This window comes from Otolemur garnettii, unplaced genomic scaffold (genome assembly GCF_000181295.1).
Source record: "Otolemur garnettii isolate 467f Iridium unplaced genomic scaffold, OtoGar3 scaffold00027, whole genome shotgun sequence".
NCBI lineage: Eukaryota > Metazoa > Chordata > Mammalia > Primates > Galagidae > Otolemur > Otolemur garnettii.
Window position 1 is genome coordinate 15,772,297 of NW_003852422.1, and position 9,976 is coordinate 15,782,272.

Below are 9,976 nucleotides of genomic sequence, written 5' to 3' on the forward strand. Positions count from 1 at the left end.
GCACCAGCCACATGCACCAAGGCTGGTGGGTTTGAGCCCGGCCAGGGCCAGCTAACCAACAATGACAACTGCAACAAAAAATAGCTGGGCATTGTGGCAGGCACCTGTAGTCCCAGCTACTTGGGAGGCTGAGGCAAGAGAATCACTCAAGCCCAAGAGTTTGAGGTTGCTGTGAGCTGTGACGGCACAGCATTCTACTGAGGGTGACACAGTGCAACTCTTGTCTCAAAAAAAAAAAAGAAAAGAAAAGAAAATTGATGGCAAGGGGAAAAAAGCCAGTGGTTTTCCTTGTTTAACAGAAAGTTCCCTCCAGCAATTCCCATTTTTCCTTAATTTCCTCTAATTTAGTCCAAGTGCCAGTTCTTTTGGGCCTTTCCCTTGATTTCCTGTCCTTATTAATATGAAAAGCAACTTAGGAAAAAGGGTACATATCCCAACATCCCCTTGAGTCCGAGCTGTCTCAGAGTACCTCTGGGTCCAGAGGGAGGCGTGTTCCTTTCTCTGGACTCAGAGGCAGCAGAAGCAAGGGGGCAGCAGGAGGGTCTGCTCTTCTGTAATACTGTGGGGCCTCTTGATTTCAAAGGGCAGCTTACGTATGTTCCTTAAGCTCTGCCTCCTCTTCGGACACAGAAAGTGGCTTTTCATCTACCCTTTCAGGAGAACATCACTCTCAGACGCTGAGCTTCACAAACGATCATTCTCACTCTCGTGTTTGCTTGTGTTGGGGTTTCCTATCTTTCTATTCTCTGCTGTCCCTTTATATTTCTGAGAAGTCTGCTTGGCTTTCTTTCCATGGTCTTTTAATCTCCATCATTTAACCTCCCTTCTGTGAAAGCTCACTTAGAGAAAATCACTGGGATTGGGTTGCAATACTCTCTAGTCTTCTTTTTATAGAGGGACAGCAAGGAGCCCTGTTTGCAGGTCTCAAGTGACAGCAGCTCTCTTCGCTTGTCCCTGAAAGGTAGAACTCAGGTGCATCGGACAGCTGAGTCTTTCACAAACAATTTGCTCCTTCATTTCTTATGCAAAATCTCCAGTGACTGTCCCCTAACATATTAAAAGTGAAAGCAACACATTCTTGAACTTGGCGTTCATAGCAAGGGCCCTGCCAACCAGTTTATGAAGAGATGAACTGAACAGACCTTGATTCTCATCTAGAATATATTGAATGTTTGCTTGTAGCGCACAGTATTTAAAGGGTGAGGATGGATGAATGCTTTTTAAAAAAGAAAAACTATGGTGCCTGTGGCTCAAAGGGGTAGGGCACCGGCCCCATATGCTGGAGGGGGCGGGTTCAAACCCAGCCCTGGCTAAAAACTGCAAAAAAAAAAAAAAAAGAAAGAAAGAAAGAAAGAAAACTATGCACAGGCTCTATGAGAGATTATTAAGTCTGTCTTTGATTTTTTTTTAATGGAGAATTTTATTACCTTTTTCTGGACAGTGAACTCTATTTAGAAAAATGATCTCTATTGTCAAATGTTCATAAATGCAACCAAACTGCATGTTTGCTGATAGGCTAGGATAATATATTAAAAGAATGAATAGGAAGGAGTAATAGCTGGATTTTATAAGACTATTCTAAATGATAATATTCTCTAGCAAAACCACACAACAACCTGTATTTTATGTCAATCTGCTGGACCAGGTCAATTTTAGAAAATAATTATTCTTAAATTTTCAAAACATGGACTACTGGGAGACTACGATGTACTCTGTACCCTCAAATTTATTTTTCAGAGATGCGGTATCATAAGACATTGTTGTTACTAATGTATCTTTGAGTTATGAAAAGCAAAGCAAAGCTTCACTGTCTAAACCAGACTTCAGCTTAAAACCTAATGGGAAAGCCATGTGGGGGGTAAAATTTGCTACAGTTTGACTAAGTCACTTCATGTTTCATGGGAAAAAAGGATCTTTGTACACTTCCTCAACCCATTAGTAGAAATAATGTTGACTTCAGTTTTTATGCCCTCCTGACCAGGACTTAGAGTTGGACTTCATAAGTTGCCCCTTATGGAATACATGGTAATAAAAATTGGTTGAGAATAGTACGCGGAGGGCATGCATGTTAGTTTAGGAAAACTCCCCCTTCCTACTTCCAGAGGACGAATTTATAAGCTTTACTCTTCCAAAAGGACACAGAAAGGATGATGCCTTCTCTTTCCTTCTGAGTTAATTTCCAATACCTGGCACAGGATTAATGGACCAAAGTCATTTCAACTGTAAACTGAGATAGCTGTGTCTATTCCTTATTTACCAATAGAGGTAAATAAGAAATATTCAGGGGGGTGGTAGAAAGCAGAGGGACATGTTACCCCACTCTAAATAGCCATGTTCCCTCTCCAAGGTTCATGTCTGCTGTGGGCTTTGTAAGCCCCTTTCCCAGGCAGGCAGGGGAGGCATCTCCAGGCCAGAAATCGCCTTGGGCTTTCAGGCAGCAGCTCCCCCATCACATATCGGGTGTCAGTCCCCTCCCTCTCACCCTGCATCCCCCATCTCTGTCCCACAGGGACAGCCATAGCAGCCTCATTCTGCAAACTTAACATCTTTCAGATAACCTTCCTGAAAAGGAAAGTTATTTGCAGGGATCCAAGCCAAACAACTGGTAGAAGAGAGCCATCTAAAGTTATTCATAACGAATTCAGGGAAATAAATGAAATTTTTCCTGGCACAGTCAGCATGTATGTTTCACAACAAGTCAAAAAATAATTTTCCATTTGGAAAAAAACACGCACAATGACCTTAATTGTTAAAGCATAACATCTTGGACTTTATATTCTCCTTCAGTAACAAATGTTACTGCTTTAGGGAAATCATAGAAAAAGACCCTTTCACTCCCCAGGGATCTCAGCATTCTTTAGTAGATTCTTTAAGCAAGTGCCCTTAGGAATTTCATGTGTGCCATGAGTTTGTTTTTATTTCATAGTGACTAGTCATATATTACAATAAGTCTGTTGTTCATTATTTATAACAGGTCCATTTAACAGTCACACTAGTATTCCAACAGTTATGGATATGATACTATGAAGTGCTTTTGATATGATTGTATATGCTTAATAACAAAGTTATTTTTCCTATATGGCTCTACTGTGTTCTGTCCTGACACTCATTCTGTGCACCGGGTCATCTTATTACCAAATGAATCCAAGGAGAGAAGAGGTACCTTTCCCTTAAGAGCTGGCTCTACGTCCTGGGACAGCCTCCTCTTGAGGACTGCGTGTGCTGAGCATTTGAGTCTAAGTCAAGGTCTGAAGACCCAGGTACCACTGAGTCTGGGTCTTGGGAGGCCTGATTCCCAGCTGAGACCCTCAGGGTGGGATTTCAACTAGAACTCTCTGGGATTCATTGGGAGTGCTTTAGGAGCTCACAAAGGAGAGGCCAGAGGATTCTGCCTGCTCCCCTCCCCGCCCCCACTGTACCAGAATGCCTCAGTCTTCAGTAGCTTTTCTGTTTTGGATTAGAATTCCACATGAGATTCCTTTGGGGATGCAGTGGTGCACACCTGTAGCCCCAGCTTCTCAGGAGACTGAGGTAGGAGGATCGTTTGAGGCCAGGAGTTCTAAGCCAGCCCGGGCAACACAATGAGACCCTGTTACTAAAAATATAAATACATTTTTTAATGTGTGCTTTCCCTAGAAGCTCCAGTGACCAATTTGCCTCTCCTTGAATAAAGTAGGTTTAAAAAAAAAAAAAGAAGAAGATTGCCCTTGGGGAGGCAGTGAGGGGAAACTGACTACCTTAGGAAGAAAGATAGGATTAGGGGAAGAAAGCCCTTTGAGTTTGTAGCTAAAGTTCTTTTTGTAAGGAGAAGATAAAGGGAATTTTCATCCATTGGCCCAAAAGGGAGATTACTTCTAAGGACTTTTAGCAGTTCTCAGCAGGATGCCTTAATGTCCTGAAGTTAACCAAGATCTGTGCATCTCACTTTGATTTAGCAAGTAGTAAGCGCCTGCTGTAAGCTGGGACTGTGCTATGCCTTGCAGACTCAATGGGGAGCAAAGACATCATAATCCCCATCCTCCTGGGGATTTTTGGCATAACAGACAAGAATCCTCCCAGACAAAATAAATCAATCATACAAATATGCAATTACAAATGCGATAAGCTCTGGAGGGAAAGCATTGGGTGCTCCAAGAGCCAGGAAGAGCTCGTGCCAGCAGGACCCACCCTCAGCTCTCCCCGTATATCCTCCCTGGTCACACAGAGCGGCCAGCAGCATTCTCAGCGCCACACCCGACCCCAGGGCCCCTCCCAGCAGCTTCACAACTGCTCTGGATGCAGGAGTGGGTGCCAGTGTGGGGAGACCACTCCACATATGATGTTCCCAGCCCTCTTAGCATCATGAAATAAAAGGCTTGATAACTAGGATCTATAGAGAACTATAATTAACAAAAAAAGAGCTAACCATCCCATCTATCACTGGGCAAGAGACATGACTAGAACCTTCTGTGAGAAGGCCAGCCTCGATGGATCACGCCTTTAATCCGAGCACTCTGGGAAGCTGACATGGTGGATTGCCTGAGCTCATGAGTTCAAGACGAGCCTGAGGTAGAGCAAGACCTTGTCTCTCAAAATAGATGGGCATTGTGGCAGGTGTCTGTAGTCTCAGCTACTTGGGAGGCTGAGACAAGAGAATAGCTTGAGCCCACGAGTTTGAGGTTTCTGTGAGCTATGACACCACGGCACTCTACCAAGGGCAACAAAGTGAGCCTCTGTCTCAAAAAAAAAAAAAAAAGTAGGAAAACATGTTTTACACAATGACCTGCTCACTCATGTATATGTATATAATTGAAACAGACACTTCACAATACTTAACATTTACTACCCATATTTTCTCTGTGCATTTTTTTTTAAACTTGTCACAACTGCTAAATTGACTTCATGATTGGCAGCCCACAGTTCGAAAACCACTTGCTTGGAGCAAGTGCTTTTTCGTGCACAGGAATCATCTGAGGATTTTCTTACAATAAAGATTCCAATTCAGGGGGTCTGAGATTTGCCTTCTAGCAAGCTCCCTGGGGATATCAAGGCTGCTATTCTTGACACCACACTGTGAGTAGCAAAGACTCTCATCCCTCATGCAAAAGTCTCAGCTTTGGATTTCAGACAGGAGCAGGACAGAATTAGATTAACTGAGAGCTCTGACAGAAGCCAGGAACTCACATATGGCTACTATATCTCAACCATTTCATCCTGTATGCCTGCTACGTCTTAAAAATGTAGCTTCCCTGGGAAATAGCACATCTTAAATACCACCCACTTACCTCACCATTAACATTTTATTAGGATTCAAGTTGGTATTGGCTGAAGGGGAAGGCTCTGGTTATAGAAAATGGGAGGGTAAGAGATCTGAGCCTTGCCTGTGCAACCTCCCTCCCCAGCAAGGGCCCTGAGCTTGCCACAAGTTGTTAAAATTAGGCCAGTTCCAGAGATGGGAGGGCAGAAATGAAGTCGGTGCAGCCTGCAGACACAGGTAGGTTTGATTCCACAATTCCTGCATGGCGTCACTTTGACCAGCATCCCCTGGTGACTCAGGGACTCCTGGTTGTCCATTCTGGGGAAGTAACAACTTAGGTATAAATCCTCCCTCCTCCAGTCTGTTTCCCATAGCTTTTTATCCTCTTCCATCTGGTGTCACTGCCAACCATGCTGGGAATGGGAGCTGGGTGGGCAAATGGTGAAAGCAAAGGGAAAGTTGTATCTATGGAGTCATTTTGCTTTTTACACGGTCTTTGATGTATGAGGATAGAATGGTTTGCAAAGCAAGTTTTGTTTGATTTTTTTTTAAAGTGTAACCCGGGGGCATTCTTGGCCCTTCCTCCTGACAATAACACGGCAATGTGCTGGACCTGCCCTGACACACCTTAGATGCAACTATAGACCTTTCTCCTGTGTACTCCAGAGGTAATACACAGCATCTAGCTAGACTGCCATCATGCCGTGTCATGGGAGGACCATAGGATGTGAAAGTGATGCTTCCCCCATGTATGGATGGGGTCATTCACTTATAAATCAGTAAAAATCTCAGCCCAAACCAGCAGAACTTGTATGCAGCTATACAGAGCCATGTGTGGGTAATTTGCCTTATAAAAAAAAATCTGGAAAAAGGAAAGGTGCTACAAATTGAATTAGGCTCAGATTATTCAGGAAGGAAATAACAGCTGGAAAACATTTCAAAAAGTGGTCCCTTGAAGAGAGCTTTCCAAGAACAGCAGCCAAATACATTTTCTTTGAGGGTGTGTTGCATGGTGCTATGGGCTGCTGAGCTCCAGCACCACCAGCCAGACTGACATATGCTTTGTATATAAACACTCTCATGAGGTGGGATGAAAGTCTTTGGGTTGGTACGACATGATTTGCGTGTTCCAAATAAGTGAAATTAGGCCCCAGATGTTGACTTTCCCAGTTACACAGACACCTTTATGCCAAGGACAAAATCTGTGATCTGTGCAGAGGAAGCACTTTCTCTAACTGAGTCCTTCTGGAGTAACGGACACCTTGCCGAAGTCTTCCTCTGCTCATCTCCCGATTACTGGACTTGAAGTCTTGGTGTCTCATCCATGGTCAGATGGGACTGGGGGGCTCCTGCTGTGCTGCCTCACACCCCCTTATTTTGCAGAGAGGTGCCCAGGCATTCCTCCTTCTCAAGCAATTCTGTTTCTTGTCTTTTACTTGATTCCAAAAGTCCCCAGTGAAGCCAGGGAATTTCATTACTATTCTTAGGGGAGAGAGAGTTGCTCTAGAATCCCTTAGGGCTAAATGGGTGGCATAGGGGACCCCAGCTGCCTGGAAGGAGCCTAAAGGGCCTTGTGGCCCCTGACAACCTAAAATATTAATCTCTCCTAGGTGTCTGTCTCAAGTAGAAAATTCTCAATCGTTTTCCTTAGGGACCATGGGCTCAGGCTATGGCTGTCAGCTACAAGAGCCAGTTCTGTCATTCACCAGCAGGTGCATGGAGGAGGAGTTGGTCATTGACCCCATATCAATATCCAAGCAAAGTAATTTTGAGGGAATATGTGGGATAAATGAGTGAATCTCAGAGCTCACCTTGGGCAGGACTCATTTCCAGGGAAGAGGGCAGAATTGGAAGACAAGCTAAGACAACAACAGCCCGAGAGTTGTGTTATCTCAAATGTACTTTCCCCCATACAGTGAATGATCTCACCACTGACCATCATTGTGAATTTAGGGGTTTCTGAGTTACTTCAATTTGTAGCTGGTGACCTCCATATCATACGAGGGAACATGAAGAAATGACTTCCACCTCACAACCATTTGGGTCAGGGTTTTGTGTCCACACAGGATTTTTACCAAGGGTTTCTCCATCTTCCACACCTTTCTGACTTCAAGAACAGGGTCCTTGGTTTCTCCAAAATAGAATCTGGAGGTTTTGTTTGTAGGTAGTTGTGCCAATTTACATCCTACCTTTAGGTCATAAACTACTTGAGAACAGGAATTGACTTCATTTCTGCAGCCTCGAGGGAGACCTAGCACAGTACTTGGTGCACATGAAGAGCTCAGAAAATGTTAGCAAGAAGCCAGCAATTGCCAAGGACACAGCCACCGGTGATCCAATTACTTCATTTAATTATTCAACAAATATATGTTGCGTGCCCTCTGTGTGACATACACTGCAGTTAGCACTGGAATTATAGAGGATATCAAGACCGGCCCTGGTGTTTATCTTGATGGGATTATAGTCTAGTGAATGGAGTCTCAGGCCTGTATCCTATTAGTACACACTGAAGCCCCCAAACCTCTTTACTACTTTATGGCATTTTCATGAGGATCCTTACTTTATAATTTGCAACTGTGTTTTTCATCCCTGATAATACAGTCTATTCTAACTTTTACCCATTTTAAGGAAAAGCAACCAATTATGCACACTGGCCAATAAGAAATGGCCTCTAACATGCTTCTCCTCCTATTCTGTCTTCTATACCAAGTATGTACTGATACATAGGTTTAGCAACCTGCAAAGTGTGCCCAGGAAATGGAATTTTTTGTTGAATCAAAATTGTGTTTTAGGCCCAAAGCCAAGGGCAAAATGCTCTAGGAATTTTGCAGAGAGGTGCCCAGACATCCGTCCCTGTTTCTTTCTTATCTTTCACTTATTTCTAAAAGTCCCCAGTGAAGCCAGGGAATCTATTTACCATTCTCAGGGGAGAGTTGCCCTAGAGTCCCTTAGGGGTAAATGAGAGCATCATCTAATAGTTTGGGAGCAGCTCCTGGGGAGACTGTGCCTTTCTACTCCCTCCCTACCTGCCCCCAGGCTGTGGAAGAAGAGAACTGGGGAGAGAGATGCCAACAGCCCTGTAGAAAACCCAGTGAATAGTGGACTATGACCCACCCCTAAAGCCAAGTGAGAGAGGACTCCAAAAGGATTATCCATAATTTGGAGTGGTTCAAGAATGCAAGAGGAGGCTGGGCATGGTGGCTCACACCTGTAATTCCTTGAGCTCAGGAGTATAAGACCAGCTTGAGCAAGAGTAAGACCCCATCTCTACCGAAAACAGAAAAACTAGCTGAGCATTAGGCTGAAGCAAGAGGATCTCTTGAGCCTGAGTTTGTGGTTGCTATGAGCTATGATGCCATGGCACTCTACCCAGGGCAACAGAGTGAGACTCTGTCTCAAGAAAAAAAAAATGCAAGAGAGCAGTCTGTTTTTCGGCTGGATGTGTGCTGAGCGGCAGCGCACCTAAGTGTGGTGCTCGCCCCTGGAGTAAGGCCTGCCCCAGCAGCGTGCTTGGGAGGATGGTGGAGTCGTCTCTGGGTAGGGTGTATTCTCCCTTTCATTGTGCCTCCCTCCTCCCCTAGCCACAGGGAAGGGAAGGGACAGACTTACCCATAGAGACTCACACCTGCTCCAGTGAAGTCAGAGGCCTGGCAGGAGCAGCCCCTTCTGCAGGATACATGAAGGGACTGGGAAGAAAGTAGAACAACTGCCCATGCCCAGCTGCTTGCACGGGGACCTGCCCGCCTGTGAAGAAGCAGAGATGTGAAGGGAGGGAAGGGTCTGATGCTGGGGGCACTTCCCTGCTCTGACAAGCAGGCAACCACCCAAGTTGGCCCCTACTTCCTGCCTCTCTCTGGTCCTCCAGGAGTTTCATTCAACAAAGGCAGGAGGTAGTAGCATCTCAGAACCAGATCCTGCTTCCTTCCAGACAGCCCTAGCCTGCACTGCTGCTGTGATCAGGGAAGAGCCAGGCTTTAAATCAAGTTCAAGGCTCAAATTTTTTAAATGAACAAGATTTGGTCTTAAATCCCAAAAGTGACTAAAAAGTTAGAATTGGGGCAGGATTTTATGAAACAAGCCAAAAAGAAATGGGGGGCATTCAACAAAAGTTAAAAACCAGTTACTCTCCCCAACTAATTTAGACTTTTCAGTAAGCCAGATAGAGGTGAGATAAATTTTTTAACTGGTACTGTCAAGTCCACTGCATAGTGACTTGGGGTTTTACTTTAATTACTCTTTATTTATACACAAAAATAGTCATTTTTTAAATCTTTGAAGTCTGCATGGGTTCAATTCAAACGCCCAAGAAGCTGTGGATCTGAAATTTTAGGCACATTCCTTTGTCTTTTTGAGAGATGGCATTGTATCGCCATTAGCGTCATCAGTCAGGGCTCTACATTCCATCTTCAGAAGGAAGACATCTCTGCTATAACCATTCTGGTATTTCACAACTGATGTTCCCTCCGGAAATGCATGTGAGGAAATCCAGACATAGGCAAAGATTTCCTTTGAATGCCAGGGGAAAGTAAAAAATGAAAACTGTTTGTGGCAAACCAAATGTTGGAGTCATCTGGTTTCAAAATGAGAGGAAGAAATATACACACATGTGGATTTGTCTGCAACGATTCACAATTCTTTGACCTCAGGCCAATAATCAAATGATGCTTTTGGCACAGGGGATTTCCAAATATTTCCATGCTTCTTGATTGAGGTGACTCATTTGGGGGCAGGTGGAGAAAG